Consider the following 21,273-nt stretch of genomic DNA (forward strand, 5'->3'; position numbering starts at 1 on the left):
TACCAGATGGTTAATATTGGAGAGAGAAGGCGGTCAAGACTCCATCTCCAGACTAGAGACCTCCAGACAAACCCACAAACCAGTTTATTAAACTTCACAAGAAACCTACCCATAGATGACCTCTTTCACAGTATGCTCACCTAAGAACACAGAGTGGAGGTTTTGAAACTGGTTTGTATACCTACGTAGAGGCAGTAATGAGTAAGGAAGAGTCCTGTTACCTGCTATTAGTAAATGACAATCATGGGTAAATGTAAATTTCTATTAATGAGTTCAGAGACTCACTGAGAATATTATACACTATGTGCCAAGCATCCTGGATACCCACCCCCCAAAAAAGTCCTGCCAACAGCAGTTAAATTTAGCAAAGACCCCAAATATAAATAATGATTTTATAAATACTTTCTAGAATAAAGCTGTGCACAACATAAACACAAAAAGGAACTAATGAGACACAGAAAATGGAAATATTCTTTCACCCCATTCCTGCCTCTTTCCAGGAGTGTTAGGAAAGACTAAAGGAGAGGACATCTGAAATCCATCCCACAAGGGTTGGAATTTAAACATTCTAATATGGGTTACATTAGGGGCACATCTGTCTGCTTTTTTCCCCAAGGGTCTCTAGCATCTAAATTGGGGCCTGCCACATAATAAGACATACAAACATTTGTTAAATTTAGTTATGACCATGGGTAATTCACTCAGCATCATTTATAAAAGATGAATAGTGATGTACAGAGTTATTCTGAAAATTAAATAAGATACCATACGATAGTATTAGGAAATGATAACAGGCAAAAACAGTTTGGGTAGCATTTAAAGGAAGTATTATTTGCTTATTTAATGCATCAAATATGCCAGGATCTGTGCTCTACAGAAAATGTTGTAAAAGTGCAATGTGCTGAAAAGGAGAAGAATATAATACAAGTGGGGAAACGTAAGCTACTCAAATAGCTCTAAATGCAACAAACAGAAGAGGGTTGCAGAAAGAGATCCGAAAAGTAAGCAGAGGTACGAATATAAAGAGAACCTAAATTCTTTAATAAATTGTGTCTTCATTCCATGGGACCAAGAATCATGGAAGATTACAGGCTGTGGAACACCAGAATCAGGGTGGAAGGGGAAAGGGCGACAGTACAAAAAATTAATCAAAGACAAAACTAATTTGAAAGGGGAATATTCCAGCCTAAATGAATACACATTCAACAGAGGCTCATCCATGCATTTACCTCTGTTCTCTCACAAAACTCCACTGAAAATAACATCTACCTAAAATCAGTAAATGAGTAAGTAATAAAACAAGAAAGGAGACAGTGATGAACAGATTTTTAGATAATGCAAAGAACATGGACTGTGGTAGCAGACTTAGGAGAATAAAGCCACTGACTAAGCAGTGACACTTGGAGGTCCCAAGAAAACTAGCTAATGTACACCAAAACCTGGAAAGGCTCAGGACACACACACTCTCTGGCTCTGTCCACTAACAGCCAGGGCGCATGCACACCATAACAGCAGTGAGCGTACCTAATGCTCACATCTTGGTTGCTAAATGCCATTTCCATGAAAAAGAACCAGAGCTTTAGGCAGAGTTCTACTTAACACCAAATGAACGAACCATAAAAGAAAAATTTACTAAACTGAACTTCAGGGGGGCCTGCCTGGGTGGCTCAGTCGGTTAAGCGTCTAACTCTTGATTTAGGCTCATATCATGATCTCAGGGTCGTGAGATCAAGCCCCACGACAGGACCCATACTCAGCGGGGAGTCTGCTAGAGATACTCTGTCTCTCTCCCTCTGCCACTTCCCTCATTTTAATAAAGGGACTTCATTAAAATTCATAACTTTTGCTCTGAAAAAAAAAAACTGATAGAAGGATGAAGTGATAAGCTACGGACTGGGAGAGAGCATGTGCAGACCACATATCCAACAAAGACCTTGCATCTAGAATATTTAAAGAACTTTCATAATTCAACAGCAGAAAAAAACAATCCAATCAAAAAATGGACAAAAGACATGAACAGATATTTCTGTTTCTCCAAAGAGGAGACACCAAGTAAGTACAAAAAAAGATGTTCAACATCATTTGTCATTAGGGAAATGCAAATTAAAACCACAATTAGGAAATCACTACACCTAACAGAACACTAAATGAAAAATAGGGATAACACCAAATGGTGAGAAGGATATTGAGAAATGGGATCCCTCATTCATTGCTGGTGGAAGAGAAAGCAGTACAGACACTGTGGAAAACAGTCTGGCAGCGGCTTACAAAACCAAACACGCATTCACCATATGATCCAGGATTCACACTGTCAGGTATCTACCAGAAAACGGAAAACTTACATTTACAAGAAAACCTGTACTCAAACATTCAAAGTGGTTTTATTCATATTGTTACACAAAATATTGGAAAACCACCTAAATGTCCTACCATAGGTGAATGGTTGAACAAACTTGGTCCATCCATAAGATAGAATACTGCTTAGCAATAAAAAGAAATTAACTACTGATATACTCAACACCAAATGGACCTCAAGGGCATTATGCTTAGTTTAAAAAGCTGATCTCAAAAGGTTACATACTATATGCTTCCATTCATGTAACATATAGAAATGACAAAAACTACAGACATGAAGAATAAACTAATGGCTGTTGGGGGGGTTGGGAATACAAACTGGTTGCAGAGCAAAAGAGAGTTCTTTCAAAGTGATGGAACAGCTCCGTTATCTTGACTGTGGGGGTAGGTACACAGATCTATACATGGTATAAAGTATGGAACTACATGCATGCACGCACACACACAAATGCGGTTTAAAGAACAATAAAACTGAATAAGGTCTGTTGTCTAGTTAACAGAAATGCACCTGATTTATCAATTTCTGATTTTGCTATCCACTAGGGCTACATAAAACTCACCATTGGGAAAAGTTAGGTAAATAGAGGGTACATGGGACTTTATACTATTTTTGCAACTTCCTGTGAGTTTATTTCAAAATAAAGGATTATTTAAAAACAAAAACAAGGCTCCGTGGAAAATGGCCAATTCCAATTCCAAGGCTGAGACAGAAATTCAAGATAAACCCGGAAAGTGCTCAAATGATGGAGACATGCCAAAAGGACAAAGACACCAACTTTGTCAGTTTCTACTGACAAAATCCTGGACAACTGGAGCATTAAAGTAAATAATTACAATTATGGATTGATTATCACTCAATGCACAGAACAGAAAATCAGGTACCCATAGTGATACAAAGTAAGTGAATAAACTAGAAGTCTGATTAGTAATGGGATATTTACATAGTCTCAAAGCACCTCTACACAAACCCACATTAATTACAAAGGAAGTAACTTTAAAATCCAAAGAAGTCTGAAGGCACCACTGTAATCAAGTGATCAAAGTGAACATTATCAGAATTAGGACGATTTGAAATCATATGCTACGTGTAGTTGGCACAATAATATGAACCCCCCCAACAAGATGTCCACATTCTGATCCTTAGAATCTGTGAACGTGTTACTTTACAGGGCAAAGGGGAATGAAGGTTGCAGAAAAAATTAAATTTGCTAATTAGATGACTTTAAAATAAAGAAGTTACCCAGTGGGCCCAGTATAATCACAACAGTCCTTAAAAGTGAAAGAGGAAGGAGTGAAACGGCAGCATGAAATGAACAATGCCCAAAGTTGCTGCACTGAAAATGGAAAAAGGGGCCATTAGCCAAAACAGGCAGCCTCTAGAAGCTGAAAAACAAAAAACATTCTCTTGCAGAGTCTCCAAAAGAAATGCAGCTTGGTTAACACCTTGATTTGAGCCCCAATGAGATCCATTTTGGACTTCTAAACTCCAGAACTGTACTATAATAAATCTGTGGTTTTTAAGCCACTAAATCTGTGGTAATTTGTTACAGGAGAAACAGGAAGCCTGTATTACACCACCTAATAGAATACAATGAGGAAAGTATAGCATCACTTGTATGATATTCCTGCAAAGATGCCTAACATACCATCTAATATCAAGACACATCAGGGGCACCTGGGTGGCTCAGATGGTTAAGTGTCTGGCTTTGGCTCAGGTCATGATCTCTGGGCCCTGGGATCAAGCCCCATGTCAGGTTCCCTGCTCAGCGGGGAGTCTGTCTCTCCCTTCCCCTCTGCCCCTCCCCACCTCATGCTCTCTCTCAAATGAATAAATAAAAATCTTAAAAAAAAAAAAGAAACATCAAACAAACTCACAAAGTGGGTGACTATAAAATAACTGGCCTGTATTCTTCAAAAATATCAACCTCCGAAAAGAAAGAACAGTTGAGGAACTGTTCTAGATCAAAGCAGTTGAAAAGACAAGACAATAAAATGTGTAAGTAATCCTAAACTGTATCTTTTTCCCATAAAGAACACTCCTGGGACAACCGCCACAACTTGAATGGAGTCTTAGTCTCAGACAGCTGTAATGTATCAATGTTAACTTCCTGCCTTGGGTGGCTGTTGTGCAAGAGAATGTCCCTGTTTGTAGGAATTATGTACTATAATATTCAAAAAAGAAGAGACATCATGTCAACAACTTTCTCTCAAGTGGATCAGGAAATAGAAGTTATTTGTATCATACCTGCAACATTTCTGAGTTTGTTTCAGTAAAAAAGTAAACAAAATAATGGGAGGAAGATCTCAAATTGCAGCCCAAACTCCATCCAGGCTGGCAGCTACCAGGTCTCCAAAGAGACCAGAGGCATAATCTCTGAGGGAAAGTGAACAGAGCCTCTATACCTGGCGATACCAAGCACAACAGAGAATAAAGTTTTGAGACACAAGACTAAAAAGAGAATCCATTAAGAGACTTCACACAGAACGGAGGACTCCAGTTCCCTTCCCCAGTGCTGCTTGCAGAACACCAGCAATAGGAATATACGCGTTCCTTCTCCCCCAGGCGTGGGATTTAGTTTCAGTCAGTCAACATCTAGAACCCTGGAATGAAAGCACTGGGACACTCACGTTCACAGTTCCTCAACCTCCATACTAAGCTTTCAGTGAACAAGCCAGCCTCACCCCTCACAAAGAGCTTCCATCAGCTTTATCACACCCTACTCTTAAGTAAAAGCCACCAGCCCAAAAATGGCCAAACATGTGAGGAAAGGTACCAACATTAAAGACAGAAATCAAAACAAGCAGGAAAACCAGAATCCAGAGTAAACAGAACCAATGCCATGAAGGGGGGAGGGGGGGGTGTTAAACTATATTATCAACGTGCTTGAAGAGGTAAAGAATACATGTATCCATGAAGTAAAAACAAAATGCTAGCCAAAAAAAAAAGCAAGGAACAAAAGATAATCCTGATGAAAGAGAAAAGTTGAAAAATATCTCCCAAGAAGGGTAAAAGAATTAACTACTAGAAAATAGACAAGATAACAAAATTCTATGTCACTTGAGAAGACCAAAGAAGTTATCAAGGAAAGCATACAAGCAACTTCTCCCAGATCTAAAGAGTATGTACCTCCAAAGTAAAAGGATGGGTGCAACACAACAAAACCACCCGAAGCACATCACTGCAAAACTTTAGAACACCAGAGATAAAGAACAGATTCTTAAAACTTCCAGAGAACAAGAACAAAAAAAGGTGGGGGAGGTGTCACATAAAAAAGGACCAAAATTTACTAATAAATTAATGGATGCATGCAATATTTAATGGCTGCTAACATCAGTCAGATATTGTGTGCCTCCAAAGGAAATACATCACCCATGTAGTATTCTCCCCACTTACCACTCCCCTCCCCAAGAAAAACAGAAAGACTTATAAATGGAATTTTATCAAGCCTCTACATCTTACTACCAAGTACCAGAAAATACAAGGGACGGGGAGCATGTCAGTGACACCACAGGGATTCACTCAACAACATGCAGACTATAGGAAAGACAAGACGGATGACACAGTTTCTTCAACAAATAAAGTCAAGGAGGAAAAAAAAGATGCAGAGGGGCAGCCGAAAGATTAAAAGTGACTTAAGAGATCTGTCAATCAATGAGAAGTTATGGACCTTACTTAGATCCTGATTTGAATAAAGTGTTTTGAAAATATGTAATTATGAGGCAATCGAGGCCATCTGAACTCTTACTAGATATGTGAAGAATGACTGTTAATCTTTTTAAGATATGACAATGGTACTGAGATTATAGTTTAGAAATCAGTCATTTTTCAGAGATACATACTGAAATATTCACAAGTGAAATTATATATCTGGGTTTTTGTAAAAACTCGAACGGAAGAGGGGTAGACAGGAATACAGGTTTTTTCTAAAAGTGGCCATGAGTTGATAAATGTTGATGCTGAGTGATGGGTACATGGAAGCTCATTATGTTCTCCAACTTCTCCATACTTTTGGTTTTAATCAAATTCAGAATACAAATTCTGCTATATGAAGCTAGAAGGCCATGAAGTAACACAGAGTTCTCAGGAAGAACTATATTCAAACTGCAATTCTGTACCCAACCAAAACTGTTAATCACCAGGGAAAGCAGACGAAAAATACTTTCAGACAATGTCTCAAAAAATTAACCTCTCATGCACCCTTTCAAAGGAAGTACTGAAAGCTGTACTCCAATAAAATGAAAGATAAAAACAGGACGATAAGGGTCAGAGAACCAGGAAACAGGAGACCTGAACCTGCTGGAGATTTGCAAAAGAAACACTATTAAGCCCAGAGAGCAAGAATTTCATACAAGTGAGGCTTGATGAAGGGTCCCCTAAGAAGATTCCTAGGGGAGAGGATATGAGTAGGGGCAGGACAACTAGGTATCTGATATGCTTGCGCAGAAGCTATATTGAGAGGCTACTGGAATGTACTGGAAAACTTAGTCACAAGGACCTAGAAACAAAGCAAACGGAAATACTAGACAATTGTTAATTCCAGGAAAAACAAAATTATACAAGGAGGGAAATGTAATCATAGTAAACAATATAGCTCCATGGTGAACATACATAATTATAATTAAACACTGAATATGTTTAATGAAAAAATTTTAACAATAATGGGTAGATGGAAGAAGTGTAAGGCGAGTGATTTAAAATTAAATATTCACCTACCTTAATAGAAAGTCAATAAATAATATCCAAAATTTTAAGTTAAATACAAAAATAGGATCAGGGTTGCCTACTCAGCCTCCAACCTTCCCATTCTTCCTTTGTAACAGAAGCCAATTTTGTTCAGGACCCGTTTGCACACCATCCCCATCAGGCATGTGCTCAGGGAAAGTGTGGCCAGCTCCACAATGATGCCCAATTGGTCTAAACATAAGCCCACTTCTTTCTAGTGAGTGTTTCAGAAACAGTCATATAACCCCCCAGCAGACAAGTCTGCCAAAGAGTTTCGAGGCAGAATTTCCACATTCTCATACAGCTACAAGAAAAAGTTCTCTCTTCTTTCTCTGGACACCGTAGTGTCTGGATACAACTCCTCAAACTACTGCAGCCTTATTACTCTGTGCATGTAGCCAGCCAGTGACTTGAGGGGAGAGGGAAAAACTGGGTACCTGAAGACATTACTGTGCCACCAAATCAATTAGCCCTAGAGTCCATCCTACCTCTAGACTTCCAACTTTGACTTAAATTCTCTTATTTGAAGCCAGTCTGGGTCAGGGTCTCCATACCTGCATCCAAAAGCATCCCAACTGGTACAATAAGCATTGGTACAATAAGCATATTAGAGAGGTACTTTTACCTCAGCTCAGAGTTGAGGTAAAAGAGCTTACCAACTAGTGGGCAGGGCACACCATACCATGAATGTTTCAGATGTGCTGAGATTCTCTAACAACCTCCAGATACCCAGACGGCCTCTTCTATTTTACCATGTCCATGCAGACCCTGAGGTGACAAAGTTTGGGAAGACCTGCTCTGGGGAGCAGAGAAGAATTACTGAGGGGTATGCCTGGGGACAGCTTTCTTCATTAGAAACCTTTCAGTAGTATTCAGTACATGCTAAACTGAAAATTCTTAACAAAACTAGTGCAGTAAGCAAAAAAGAGACAAAAGATTTGAGGTCATTAACAGTAACATGAAGAAAGAAGTTCACTGAAGACTATTTCAGAAACAAAACTCAAGAGGGCCAGGTAACAGAGTAAATTTTAAAGTGACAGGAGACCGGGATGCCTGGGTGGCTCAGTTGGTTAAGCATCTGCCTTCGGCTCAGGTCATGATCCCAGGGTCCTGAGATCGAGTCCAGCATCAGGCTCCTTGCTAAGCAGGGAGCCTGCCTCTCCCTCTCCCTCTGCTGCTCCCCACCCCACTTGTACGTACACATGTTCTCTCTCTCTCTCTCTCTCTCTGACAAATAAAAATCTAAAAATAAATACATAAATAAATAAAAGTGACAGGAGAGGCACAAAGACTACAGGGATGTTTCTTCTGGGGGGACAGAACTCCACTAAATCAAACAAAGTGAAAAACCTAAGATGACTTTTTGTTGCATGTCACTGGTTGGATTACACCAGTTGCTATCTACCAAACTGTCCTCAAGTTTTCCAAGTACAGCTGACCCTTGAACAACACAGGTCTGAACTGCATGGGTCCACTTATATGAAGATTTTTTTCCAATAAATATATTGGAAAAAGTCTTTGAAGATTTGCAACATTTGAAAAAACTCAGATGAACTGCATAGCCTAGAAATACTGAAAAAAATTAAGAAATAGGTGTTATTGTTAAGAATACAGTACAGATTATAAAACATACAAAGTATCTGTTCATCAACTATTCATGTTTTGCGTAAGGCTTCTGACCAACGGTAGGCTATTAGCAGTTAAGTTATGGGGGAGTCAAAAGGTTCGTGTGGATTTTCAACTGCACAGGGGGTCAGCACCCCTCATCCCCACACTGTTCAAGGGTCAACTGTAATTCCACCTGGGTAGCTAAGATACAGTATAAGATCATACCAGAAACCCAACATTCAGCCATGTATTAAAGGCTAAGCAAGATTCTAGTGCTAGTCACAAAATGCACAAAAGATACATGGTTCCTGCTCTCATGAAATTAATCTAGTATTTGCTATAACATATTCCACAGAAGCAATACAGAATAATAGTTAAGAGTGAGGGCTAAGCCTGGTTTGAATCCTACCTCACCAACCACTAGAAAAAATTACTTCAACCTCTAAGCCCAAATTTTATCATCCGTTAAATAAAAATAATACCTTACTAGGTTGTGGTATGTGTACGTTTACAGTGTGCAGGACAAGTTTAATAAAGACTGCCCTTCCTATGTTAACAGGGGAGAAGGGGGCTCACTATAACATGCTAATGTGCATGGTGAAGCTTCAAGAAGGTAATTTTTTGGGGTACCTGGATGGCTCAGTCATTGGGCGTCTGCCTTCAGCTCAGGTCATGGTCCCGGGGTCCTGGGACTGAGCCCCACATTGGGATGCCTGCTCAGCGGGAAGCCTGCTACTCCCTCTCCTGCTCCCCCTCCTGCTTGTGTTCCTGCTTGTGTTCCTGCTCTCACTATCTGCTATCGCTCTGTCAAATAAATAAATAAAATCTTAAAAAAAAAAAAAGCTAATTTTCTCCAAACCTATTCCCTCCACACCACACCACCTCAAGGAGTGGTCTGCAGAACACATTTACAGAGAAGAGAAGCTCCCTACTATGTTTTCTGCTTCTGACCCACTAGGACTGATTTTTATTAATGTCTTCATCCCTTCAGACTCTAAGTGTGTGTGTGTGTGTGTGTGTGTGTGTGTGTGTGTGTGTGTGTGTGTGTGTGTGTTTTAACTACTATTTAGTGTCCACTCTGCAAACCCTTACAGTCAGTTTAAAGACTATTATGCCTCGGTCTCCCCTGCTAGACCCTGACAGTCTTAGAAAGAAAAGGGAGTATCTTTTAGCCTGACTGCTCCAGTACCTGGGAGAACATAGTATGTTAACACTAAAAATGCCCTCTCAAAGAAACAACACATGCATTTTAACCACATTCTTTGTCACTCAGCAAACATTTACTTCTATGTGCCAAGCCCTGAACAAAACAGATACAACCCTTGCTCTCAAGCAGCTTAGTCTAAAAGAAGGAAATACCAAATCAATAAATAAATAACCTCACAGCTATAAAATTCAGGTGGAACACATGTGAAGAGTAATGAGAAGAAAAAGTTCAGGGTGTTTTAAACCTAAACCTGGACAGGAGGGAAGGAGGAGTGAGGAGTCAGGGAAGGCTTCCCTAAATATATGACATCTAAATTGAGACTGAAAAGATGAACAGGAGTTAGTAGGACAAAGTCCTAAGAATGTTATATGCATTCAATTACTCTTCACAATACTGTCAATAGTAGGTACCTATTATCCTGATTCTATAAATGGGAAAACTGAGGCTCAGAAGTTTACACAGCTGGGAAAAAGACAGGGCTAAGATTCAAAGGCAGATATCTATATCAGGCTCCACAGAATGCACTATTCACCACTACACACTACTGTTTGTGACAGACAGATTCTAAGATGGGTCCCAGGACATGGCCTCCTGCTGCTTGTGCCCTTGTGTAGATCCTTCCCCTTGACCCAGGACCCGTGACTTGCTTTTAACCAAGAGTATAAAGGAAAGGTGATAGGATGTCACTTCTGCAGGTAGGTCCATCTGTCCTGTGAGAAGACATTCTCCTTTACTGTCTTTGATTAAGTTAAGTGGCCGTGTTGGAAAAGACCACACAAGGAACTAAGGGCAGATGCGTGCTAACAGGCAGCAACAAACTGAAGCCTTCAGTCCAATAATGCACAAGAAACCAAATTCTACCAACTCTCAGAAGAGCTTAGAAGAGATCTTTCCCTAGTCATACCTCACATGATACCACAGCCACAGCCAGCATCTTGACGACAGCCCTGAGACCCTAAAACAGAGGACCCAGCTAAGCTGTACCCAGGCATTTGACCCCGAAAACTGTGAGAACATAAATGTATGTTTTAAGTGTCTAACTTTATGGTAATATTGTTACATATCAAAAAACAACACACTGTTGTGTGTTCTTCCATCATATCCCAGGGCTTTACTGAAATACTGATTTTCAACTATCCTTAACCACACATCAAGCCAGATTCAGGTAGCAGTCACAACAGTATGAAGATGTCAACATTAACCACAATCTGACCCCATGGTTTATAGCAGCCACTTGAACAACCCTGTCTGTTAATTCCATTCTTGCTGTCATTTCTGCCTGTTTCTGTTGAGTTTTCTCTTCTAGGTCTTCAAATTCACTAATCTTTTCTTCTGTAATATCTAATCTGCCATTAATGCCATCCAGTGTATTTTTCATCTCACATATCAGTTTTCATCTCTAGAAGTTTTATTTGGGTCTCTTTCTTACCTTTCCAGTCTCTACCTTTTTGAACATACTGAATACAGTTGTAGTAACTGCTTTAGTGTCTTTGCCTGTCCATTCTAACACCTGTCAGTTCTGGGTTGGTTTCAACTGACTGACATCCTAACTTTAAGTTATATTAACCTGATTTTACACAAATTTAGTGATTTTTGATTGGATGCCAGACATTTTAAACCGCTGAGTGTTAGGTTCTGTTATATTTCTTTAAAGAGTATTGGATTTTGCAGGCAATTACATTACTTACCGATTAGTTTGCTCCTTTCAAGGCTTGTTTTTAAGCATTTTCCAGCCATATCTAGAGAAGCCTTAATTTTAGGTCTAATTTAGCCCCACTACTAAGACATGACCCTTCTGGAGTCTCAATGAACACATTTAATGAGTTCTACTCTGGCTATAAGGTACTCAAGTATTTCCTAGCTTTATGTGAGCTGTGAAAATTGTTCTGCTTACGGTTTCCCCCAGTGGATTCCTTCGTCAGGAACTGTTCCTTTATGAAACTGCAGCCCACATGTGCAGAGCAGATTCATATTCACTCAAACATTTAAGAGGACCACTAAGAAGACTTATGGAACTCTTTCTCTGCATAGCTCCCTTCTCTCCAGAAGCCTACTCCTCAATACAGAACCATCTTGGCCTCCCCCAGATCCAATCTTTGCTTCCTCAACTCAGTGAGGTCAAATGGCTCTATTTGGGATACCCCTCCCTGCACTGAGATCTGAAAACTGCCTCCAGAAAGAAAGCTGGGCCATGAAAGGGCTCACCTCATTTGCTATCCACACCCTCCACATCAGGGATCACAGATCTACACTGCCTATTGTTCAATATCTGAAAATACTTGTTTCATGTATTTTGTCCAGTTTCCTGTTTATGGCTGATGGGTAAATTCAGAATGTTACTGCCTCATAGTCAAAAAACCTAAGTCATGGGGGGCACCTGGGTGGCTCAGTCATTAAGCATCTGCCTTCGGCTCAGGTCATGATCCCTGGGTCCTGGGATCAAGTCCTGCATCAGGTTCCCTGCTCGGCGGGAAGCCTGCTTCTCCCTCTCCCACTCCCCCGCTTGTGTTCCTGCTCTTGCTATCTCTCTGTCAAATAAATAAATAAAATCTTCAAAAAAAAAAAAGAAACCTAAGTCATGATTCCTGATAAAGTAAATGTTTTATAAGATACAACTCCTAAACATACACATACACACACACACACACACACACACACACACACACACACACACCATTATCTATTACATCATCCCATCTTTATTTTTATCCTGGCATTTATCACTCTTTGTCATTGTTACTAGCTTTCTTGCTTATTCTACATTTGAAACAGAATGTAAGCTCTGTGAGTGCAGCCATCTTGTCTATCTTGTCACTCCTCTAGCCCCAATACCTAGACCATATTCTGGCCTAGAACAGGCACTCAAATCAGCAAATTCATTAAATCAATAAGCAAACTGCATATAACTATTTCACTTAATATATACTGTAAACTCCTCCCATTAATAAATTTTAATCTAGATGCAGGTAACCTGACCCTGGAGAGCGCCTTAGAATTGTCAATTATCTTAATTAGCATCGCCTAAGTAAAGGTTTTTAGTTACAAACAAAAGAAACTAACTCTGGTTTTGCTGAAACTGAAAAGGAAGTTATTAAAGCATATTAGGCAACTCACAGAAAACCCCAGGAGGGCCAAGCTGGAAGGCTACATAATCAAGAACACCAAAATTCAAACCACAGATCTGGTCCAGTGGAGACAACAGAGGATTCAGTCACTACAGCCTGAACAGACACCAGTGACACCAGCATCTAAAAGCTACAGCAGAATCTTTGTCACTGCCCACCTCTGGGAAACAGATGTAGCTGCCATCCCCCCTGCACTGCAGAACACAGATTTCTACAAAGCGCCTACTTCTGCAAGTCACTAGCTTCTGAAGTAGTGGAGTAGAGACCCCAGGTCACAAAACTGCATCCCAACTCTGAAAGATGCACAGAAAGTGAGCAACTGGCTCTCAAAATTGAGGATTTCTACTTCCCATCAAGATCCTTAAGGTAAAGAATTTCCCAAACACAGTTTTTAGACATTTTTGTTGGTTATCTGAAAAACTAATGAACCAGTATCACAAGGTATCAATTCCAGTATACCAGAACTTTTCTGTTTCTTCAATTAACGGATTATAGAAGCTCTAGGTTTCTCTTTCTTTTCTCTCTCAATGTTTAACTTTAGGGCACTTAACTCTTCACTGGGTTTTTTATTATCTGGAGACAGCATATGCAATCTGCTATGATTACCCTTAAGCAAATTTACTTCCCTGCATCTCAGTTTTTTAGCTTATAAAACAGAAATACTACCAACCACCTTACAGAGTTGCTGGAAATATTAAATAATAATGAATATGTAAGTGTCTGGCCCATAGAGGCAATCAATAATAGCTATTGTTACTATTATTAAATAGGAGCTTATTTTGTAAGAGGATAAACTCACTGACCTACATAAACTTTTTAAAAAATCTGCCAAGTTGAAGATTCAAGGGTTTCTATTTTACATGGTATTATAAATGTTCTCCCCTTTAACTCCTATGTTACCAAAAATAAAGCAACAAGTAGCTTAAAGTAGTCTAACATGTTGCCACCAAAACTAAGTTGAAAACATAAACAACCAACCAACCAAAGACAAGGAAGGAACCAAGGAGGACTAACTGCTCCAACACAATGGACACAAGCTGTATTTCCTTTACATTTCTCTCCCGTGAGCTCTTGACTATACTGAAAAGCTTCATGATGGCAAGGACCATGTATTCCCAGGTGACTCACTACTATGTCCCAAGCGCCTAGCATGGGGCCAGGCAGAGAGGAGAGCTTCAATTCCTACTGAATATTTGCTTTTCTAAATATTTACTGTAGAAACTACTCAGAGAAAGATTTCACAACAATTTTAAACAAATCCCTTTTAAGCTTTTAAAAGCTTACTCACCTGACAAGATCAACAGCTTCAATAATTTTCTAACTACAAGACTCATTCTGGGGTACCTGGGTGGCTCAGTTGGTTGGGCATCTGCCTTGGGCTCAGGTCATGATCCCAGGGTCCTGGGATCGAGCCCCGCATCAGGCTCCCTGCTCCACGGGAAGCCTGCTTCTCCCTCTCCCACTCCCCCTGCTTGTGTTCCCTCTCTGTCTCTGTCTCTCTGTCAAATAAATAAAATCTTTTAAAAAAAAAAAGACTCATTCTTTTGAAAAATCCATCCATACAATGAATTTCCTCAATAGTTCTCATTCTGTTGTCCAAACTTGAAAAACTTAAAGCCAGGGGCGCCTGGGTGGCTCAGTCGGGAGCCTGCTTCTCCCTCTGCCTGTTGCTCCCCCACTTGTGCTCTCTATCTCAATAGTCTTTTAAAAAAATTATTAAAAAAAAAAGGTTAAAGCCAAAATGCATCCAAACCACTTTCTTCACTTTTCTGTCACCTTTTTAGATGAAGTCAAAGCTAGAGCTTATTTTAAATGTGAACCTGACAGCTACTGCAAATGCTGGACTGACATCCCACAGGTCATTGCTGAACAGACCTCACTTCGTTGGCTAAGAACCATGAAGAATATCCAGGCTGATTCCCTCCACAATTTAAAACCTCTCCAATGAACGAACACTAAGGAATGGGTCTATTTCTATAAACTACTAAAATGATGTGCTCCTTTAAAGAAAAGGCACAATGTAACTAATATAACACTGTCAACTATACTTTCATAAAAAATAAAAAAGGCACGTTTCTACTCCATATTCCTAACACCTGGCTTCTCCCACACAGTAGGTATTTCATATGCATTTGTGTAATTAATTCAGGAGTAAATAATTTTTTCCTGGCTATACAGTTTTCCAGTCCTATCTTTAAAAAGATAGTCCTTTGGGGCACCTAGGTGGCTCAGTGGGTTAAGAGTCTGCCTTCCACTCAGGTCATGATCTCAGGGTCCTGGGATCTAGCCCCATATCAGGCTCCCTGCTCATCAGGCGTCTGCTTCTCCCTCTGCCCCCTCCCCCCCCCCGCTGTCTCTCACATGCTCGCTCACTCTCTCTCAAATAAATAAATAAAATCATTAAAAAAAAAAAAGATAGTCCTTTGGGGGCGCCTGGGTGGTTCAGTTGATCTGATTCTTGATTTTGGCTCAGGTAATGAACTCCGGGTTCTGAGATGGAGCCCCACATCAGGCTCCACACTTAGCATGGAGCCTACTTGGGATACTCATTCTCTCTCTCCCCGCCTTCCTCTTCCCCTCCCCCACTCAGGTGCTCTCTCTCTCTCTCTCTCTCTCAAATAAATAAAACTTAAAAAGATACTCCTTTGGTCCTTGAGACCAACTAGTAAAAATCAAAACATGTTTTTCACTGATTCATTCAACAAATGTTTACTTAGTACTTATTATGTGCCAAGCCTTTGCTGATCCCTGTGACTGCAAGGGGGGAACAAACCACTGCCCCTACTCTCTGAAAGGCATTAATCAAATAAGCATTAAAAAAATTATCAACTGCAGGGGGCATGGGTGGCTGAGTCAGTTACAAGTTCAACTCTTGATTTCAGCTCAGGTGGTGATCTCAGGGTTGTGAAATGGAGCCCAACATGGGGCTCCGTGTTCAGCATGGAGTCTGCTGGAGACTCTCTCTCTCCCTCTGCCACTCCTCTCCTCTCGTGCACTGTCTCCCTCTCCCTCTCAATAAATAAATCTTTAAAAGAAATTATCAACTGTAATAAGCACTATGGAGGAAATGTACAAGACATGAGATATTAAAAAAGAGGTGACGGGAGGGGGGGGTACTTTCCCTGACAAAGTGACATCAGGGCTCAAAGTGCAGGAGGAAAGAAGTTCAGTGCAGTAAAGGGGATGACTGCTGGCTGAAGAAGCAGCACACGTGAAGACAGGGTCCGGAGCCTCAGAAGGTTAAGACTGTGTAAGTGAGCTGGGGCCACATCATTCAGGTACGGGGTCCTGTGACTAGTCTGGTCTTTACTCTAGAAGTCACAATGTATCGTTAGAGGTTTGTTTTTTTTTTCAAGGACAAAGAATTTTTATTCATCATTTGTTCAAATTGCTCTTCTATGCCTGTCCATTCCCTTGAACTTTCCTTATTCCTTGACTTTCCTTATATGCCCACATGCTTTATTTTCGATGTCTGCATCTTTGTCTTACTCAGCAAAAAGCCTTCCTCCAAGCTGTCTCTCATGAATCCTAAGACTCGAGTCTTCAATTTCTTCCCTCTGCATAGCTGACTCTAAGACTGCTGAGTAACTATGAGCCTTCAGGCCAATTCTTAGGTAAACTCACCTAGCTTTACTGACATTTTGTTGAACTGTACCACGGAACGATTATAGGGAACTTCAAAAAGTAAAATTAGATTATAATATACTCAAATGAGATCCTAATAATTTCCCTACCACTGCTATTTTGAAAAAAACTTCTACAAAATCTTTTGTACCAAGGAAGTAATGTCATTCTGTAATGAATGTGTTTGATGTAAAGATGAAGTTAAAAGGGGCGCCTGGGTGGCTCAGTCGTTAAGTGTCTGCCTTCAGCTCAGGTCGTGATCCCAGGGTCCTGGGATCGAGCCCCGCATCAGGCTCCCTGCTCCGCGGGAAGCCTGCTTCTCCCTCTCCCACTCCCCCTGCTTGTGTTCCCTCTCTCGCTGTGTCTCTCTCTGTCACATAAATAAAAAAAATCTTTAAAAAAAAAAAAAGATGAAGTTAAAAAATAAATAAATAAATAAACCACTACTGAGATGACTGACAGTTGTTCTTTTCAAGGGGAAATGGTCAAATCAGAACAAATTTTTCAGCACACAGTATTTGTCTCAAAGATTGGAGTCCTATTTAACCCAAGTAAACTTTAACTCAAAATTAACTGTCACAAGAACTCTAAGATGAGACAAAAATTTGACCTTCAAAAAGCAACATGAAAAATTACTCAACTTCATGGGCTGTGTTTCCTTCAATAATGTATGTCCACTCTAGAAAGTCTGTAAACCTACTGTGGGGATTTCTAAAGATCCCCCCCACCCCCCCACCCCCGATCCTAACTTCTATGATGGCCCAGTGTAGGCTTTGCTGTAGCACTAATTCCCAGGCCCTAGTTCCACGTTTGACACTGCTAAGTACTGACTAAATAATTCTAAACACCTCACGAGATAAATGTTTTTTAGATTACTGTCTCCCGGTAAGAACACATGTGAAAGTAAAGAGAATATGATATTTTTCAGGAAAAATACAAAGACACTCAGGAATAAACTAAACTCTCTCTCATATTCAGTTACTTTTTCAAACCATGTAACATAATACACCTTTTTCTTTCCAGATTCACACCTTCTAGCATTGCCTTCTCCCACTGCCCCATTTTTAGGCTCATCTTTAATGACTTCCACCTGTCCCTAATGGAAGTCTGAACTACAATAATAATTCTATCTTCTGTTCTTTAACAGTTCCTTCAGGCCCTCAGGAGGAAATACTCTCAACTGTCCCACTAAACGAATCATTCCCATACTATACTGCTACCAATGTTTAATTCTCTCCTTTCTATATCCAAAAATTTGGCCACACTGCTGTTTAAACCCAGAAATATTCACTTGTTCTGTTGGAAATTAAATCACTGAGAATTTTTTTTAAGGCACTCCAAACTCGGCTCTCCCATTTGACTTCTACTTTTTATCTCTTACTCTTTCATGCCTATAACACCTAGAATGAGCCTGCCTTCCAGGCCCTCCTTCTTACTGTGTCATCTCCCTAACCCAGACTTGTCATCACAGTTCTGCTGAAACACCTTCAATTGCCCCAATCAAATGCCTCATAACATTTAAGACCCATCACTCTCATTTCTCAGTGTAATTGTCCCTATCCCTCCTCCAGCATCTCACACACATGCACTCTCTGAAACTCCGGGCACACGAATCTGTCATTCTACTAAGGCACTCCTCACTTCCCCTGCTACCACAGGACCTCAGACTATCAAAACTCCAGGTTATACCAAGACTCAGTCCCACCTCCTCAAGGCACGCTCAAATCCCCAGAATTCTTACTTCCCTTTCTTCTGGTTCTTCATAAGTCAATACCTCTCACTGTTAGCAGCCAGGGTCTTACCTATGTTGATGGTGCCTATATATACACAACTATTTCAATGCTAACAGCACAGGTAACCAAATCTTACTTCTGTAGTCAAAGCTTCTACCACCACAATGCACATACCTCATATAGGGGACAAATGTTTACTCAACTGAAGAGGAATAAGAATTCCCTTTTACGGGGCACCTGGGTGGCTCCGTCGTTAAGCATCTGCCTTCGGCTCAGGTCATGATCCCAGGGTCCTGGGATGGAGCCCCGCATCGGGCTCCCTGCTCCGCGGGAAGCCTGCTTCTCCTTCTCCCACTCCCCCTGCCTGTGTTCCCTCTCTCGCTGTGTCTCTCTCTGTCAAATAAATAAATAAAATCTTTAAAAAAAAAAAAAGAATTCCCTTTTACAATTTATCAAAGCATTTACAATTACAAGCATCTACAAGTTATCAAAACATCAGTTTTTCATTCAACAGAATAAAGAAATACAGGAAAATCAGAAAATATTTAATTATATATCTGACAAAGAATATTTCGTTATTAAAGTACAAGACTCAGAGTACAACTTAAGATGTTCAAACTCACTCATAATTAAAGAAATGCAAATCCAAACAACTAAACATCATTTTCACCTATTAAACTGACAAAGATTTAAAACTCTAATAACACCAATGTTGGTGAGATCTGGGAAATTATGAACTCTCAGACACTGCTGATGAAGTATAAATTGGTGCTACTTTTGAGAAGACAGTTTGGCAAGGCATTTCCAAATGTGCATATACTTGGTGAACCGGCAATTTCCCTTAGAAATCTGTATCATGTGGCTAAGGCTCACAGAACACTGTTTTATGTACAAGGATGTACACTTCAGCATTGTTTGAAACAAAAACACAAGAACAATTTAAATGTTCTTTAATAGAAATTGATTAAATTGTGGTACAACCATAACATGGAATACTTCCTAAACATTAAAAATAACAAGGAAAACTATCAGCTGATGTGGGAATATTGCTAAAATAGATCAAGATGCTTAAGATGCAAATCTGTGTGTTTAGCATGATCGATCCAGTTTGCTTTTAAGTGCATAGACACTGTACACACATCCATCACAATGTCTACGAACTTTAAAAAAATAAACAGGATCAGGGAAACCTGGCTGGCTCAGTCGGTGGATTATGTGATTCTTGATCTTGAAAGTCATGAGTTCCTGGGGTTAAAGTTTACTTAAAAAAAAAAAAAAAAAACCTGTAATTAATTTTTAAAAAATAGGATCATACTGAACAATACTGCTCTGTAACATACACATAATAAATATTTAAAATAGATATACTTGCACATACATGCATAGGACATTTCTGGTAGGAAAAACAACTATTCCCTATGGAGCATGGGGCAGGGGATTGATATGACAGCATCCTGTAGGGCCTGAGCTTTTTTTTTTTTTTTAATCATGAGGACATATTACTTGATGATCTTTTAAAAACTAAAATTCCCTAGGTGATCAGAACTATTCCTTATATATTTGATATGGTGTCAGACTACTCAAATAGGAATGATGAACACTAAGAAAAAAAGCCTTCTACTCCAATACTCAAGTGGGTCTTCAGCTAAATTATCCACAGTCCCATTACCAATACTCTTAGTGACAGGAGGCCAGAAGTCCAGACTAATGCTACCAACCTCTGGCCACAGGAGAAGCCTCCATGAACGCTTCCAGAACTATACCACAAGCTGACACTTCTCAAACATGCCCTTCATCTTCCTCTGGGCTAGGGCACATGTGCCAGCTCTTCCCTCCCCTTCCCACAAAGCTCTTATTAGTGCAGGTGCTATCTCCAATTCTTAAAATGACAGCCAGCTAATTCATAAAGTGTTAACCGGATATACAGATTAAGGACATTCCTCTGGGAATATTTCCATTTTAAATTAGGGAATCCACCTCAACTTAATCTAAAGGAATTCAACAGTGAGAACTGCAGATGAAAAACAAAGTAATAATTTGAGGACAAGACCTACCTTGGTTCCTTCTAATCATGCCAGGCTAGCACCTACCTACCATCTACCCTAACGCTATAGGTCACTACCCTATCCACCACAGCACTGACATTAACAATACCTTTAAAAACCTCAACTTCCCATCCTTAAATATTCATTTGACTATTTGCTAAAAGAACAATTAAGTGATCCAACTATTCACTACCAATGAGCTCACACATAAAAAACAACCATTTGAGAATGACTGATAGCCCTATAAAATCTCAACACAGTTGGTACTTGGTCCTCTTTTGCGTTCACATAAAGAACGAAGAACTACGAGTCAGAAAAACACACTCTAGTTTCGAGCGGCTCACTCTGGAGTACCAGTTAGTCATTTAGTTTCTTTGCATCTATTTCCTTCTCTAAAATGAGGGCGATAAACTATATGGATGTTTCCCAAAGTCTTTCTACTGCACCAGGATTACCTGGAATCCCAATTAAGAAAGTAGATGCCAGAGCATCACCCCAAACCTATAGACAGAGAAGTATCTGAGTTTGGGAGTCCCACAACTTTGAGAAGTTCTCCAGAAGCCTGTTTGAGAACCATTAGTTTCTCAGCTCTCCACTAGATCTAATAACAACACTCTAGTTCAAAAGAACCCAGATCTTCCTCTTTGTTCAAACCCACAGAACTTAAGAGGAACACACTCGGATAGTGAATGGATTTCCAAACATCACTGCTATCCTCCTTGCAACTTCAGTGACTCAAAACATTTACTGAAAACTGAGAAGATTCAAGTGTTATTCCAATAGTTTGCTGAGGGCATGAGTATGAATACATACAGTAGGAATACATTCTAGGAAACTATTAAAACAAAATCCA

General features: G+C 39.9%; 1 protein-coding gene across 6 annotated transcripts in view; it reads right to left on the reverse strand.

Moving 5' to 3' along the window:
* Positions 1-21,273, reverse strand: part of DYRK1A (dual specificity tyrosine phosphorylation regulated kinase 1A) — a 149,400-nt gene that overhangs the window by 121,279 nt on the left and 6,848 nt on the right. Inside the window, exon 1 of one of the 6 annotated variants that reach the window (XM_028114095.2) lies at positions 18,550-18,687. The exons of the other annotated variants lie outside the window; for them this stretch is intronic. The gene's annotated coding sequence lies outside the window, so the exon portion shown is untranslated. Of the gene's footprint in view, positions 1-18,549; positions 18,688-21,273 lie in introns of those variants that run through there. 6 annotated transcript variants of the gene reach the window in all.

This window comes from Eumetopias jubatus, unplaced genomic scaffold (genome assembly GCF_037043125.1).
Source record: "Eumetopias jubatus isolate StellerSeaLion01/CBP00866 unplaced genomic scaffold, mEumJub1_p1.0 scaffold_1, whole genome shotgun sequence".
Lineage (NCBI taxonomy): Eukaryota > Metazoa > Chordata > Mammalia > Carnivora > Otariidae > Eumetopias > Eumetopias jubatus.